The sequence below is a fragment of the Ixodes scapularis genome, unplaced genomic scaffold, assembly GCF_016920785.2.
Source record: "Ixodes scapularis isolate PalLabHiFi unplaced genomic scaffold, ASM1692078v2 PGA_scaffold6__148_contigs__length_123643588, whole genome shotgun sequence".
Lineage (NCBI taxonomy): Eukaryota > Metazoa > Arthropoda > Arachnida > Ixodida > Ixodidae > Ixodes > Ixodes scapularis.
In genome coordinates this window covers 76778918-76780960 of record NW_024609881.1, presented here as the reverse complement: position 1 = coordinate 76780960, position 2043 = coordinate 76778918, and positions in this window count along the sequence as shown.

The following is a 2043-nucleotide window of genomic DNA, read 5'->3' as shown; positions in this document are numbered from 1 at the left end:
AGATTTAGTGGTGTATGGGTTTGTGGAAACACATCTCAGAGACATGGAGCAGCCACCTTGCAACCCTGACTATGTGTGGGAAGAATGCAACAGCATGGAAGGAACGAGGAAGGGAGGTGGAATTGAAGCATTTATTAAGAAGAACATGAAGTTTCAAAGGATCAGAAAGGAGTGTGCCGAACATTTGTGGGTGACAAGAAAAGTTGTTGGGGAATCAACAGCCCTTGGAGTTGTTTACTTATGGACAGGGACAGGCGCTAAAGAGAAAAACAGAAAAATGATTGATTGCATATCAAGAGACATTAGTGAGGTAGGAGAAGGCTCTGAAATAATTATTATGGGAGACATGAATGCCCATATCGAGGGTCTGGATGGGTATACGAACTCAACTGGAAGCATATTAGTAGAACTGGTGGAAAGCATGACTTAGTTTCATGTAATACCAGTCAGAAGTGTGACGGGCACATAACGTGGGAAACTGGCAATCTACATTCAACTATAGATTACGTACTCATGTCGCACAAAATATATGGTACGTTACAAGTAATGAAAAGAGATGAAGAAGGTTCCAAAAGTCTTGGTAGTGATCACAAACATATTAAGCTGAATTTTGCAAAAGAAGTAAATGCTGAAACTAGACAACATAATTCAAAGCATACTTTCTGCAGCGACAAAGAGTTGGAAATAGTTGCCGAAAGAATAGAGGAAGCAGTTTCAGGGAAACGGTATACATATGGCACCTATGAGAGCCTAACTAGGCGTTTTGCTCTGGAACAAGACAAAGTTTAGAGTAAACGAAAGGGGAAGCAAGGACATAGACCAGAAAGCTGGTGGGACAAAGAAGTGAAGCAAGCGATACAAAAACGTCAGGTAGAGAACACAGGTATTTTAAGCGTTGTGGGGAGTCAGAAATGGAAGTAAAAAGAGAATGGAACACTTTTATAACATGTCGCCGAGAGGCATCCAGTTTGATCAATGCGAAAATTCAGAGAAAGGGTAAGGAATATATGAGTAATGTAAGCAAGAAAGATAGAACCGCAGCAAAGAAGTTTTTTCGAACACCTGAACTCACTCGGTGAAATGACGCAAGCTAGACAGAGGTTCATACTCTCGCATCAGGGAGATAAACTAGAGGGAAATGTTGGGGTATATAGCATATAGCAGCAGTGATGGAGAAAGAACTTTGGGAACGGGTACATGTGGAAGATAGGAGAACTGAATGAAGTTGCAGACCTGCTGTGACATCGCGGATTTTGGGCAAAGAGAATGGGAAAAGGCGGAACGATGAGTCCCTAGTGGCACGTCGACAGGCACTGATGGTATCCCAATCAAGCTGGTGAAGAATTTGGGTCCTAAATCTAAGACAAAACTAAGGGAGGTAGTGAGCACTATGATAACAAAAGGAAATATCCCAGATGAATGGAGGCTTAGTAGTATGAGTATGATATATAAGGGAAAGAGAGGTAAGTGTGATGTTAGGAATTATCGTCCCATAACCGTGAAACCAGTTATCTACAGGTTGGTAATGCAGATTATAAAGAACCGACTGGAGGAATGGGTAGATTTCGAGGGCATACTGGGCGAGTTACAGAACGGGTTTCAGAAACAAAGAAGGTTGGAGGACAATATATTTTCTCTACTACAGTGTATAAAAATAGCGCAAAAATGAAAACAGACAGCTCTGGCTGGCATTTCTAGATATCAAGGGTGCCTATCACAACGTGAACCAAAGGAACGTGTGGAACATAGTGGAGAGCTTAAACCTAGATGAAGGGCTAACAGCAATATTAAGGAATATTTACAAAGATAATAAGGTGATTATAACAGGGGAAGGAAAGACAACGGGCACCCTTTAGGCAGGGGTGCCCGTTATCGCCTTTGCTGTTTATGTTGTATCTGAGAGGATTGGAGGATAGACTAGAGAAGAGTGGGCTTAGATTCGACCTTTCGTACAGTATGCTAGGCCAAAAGATTCAGCAATCCTCACCGGGATTGATGTATGCGGATGATATCGTACTAAAGGATAACAACAGGGCAGAGTTG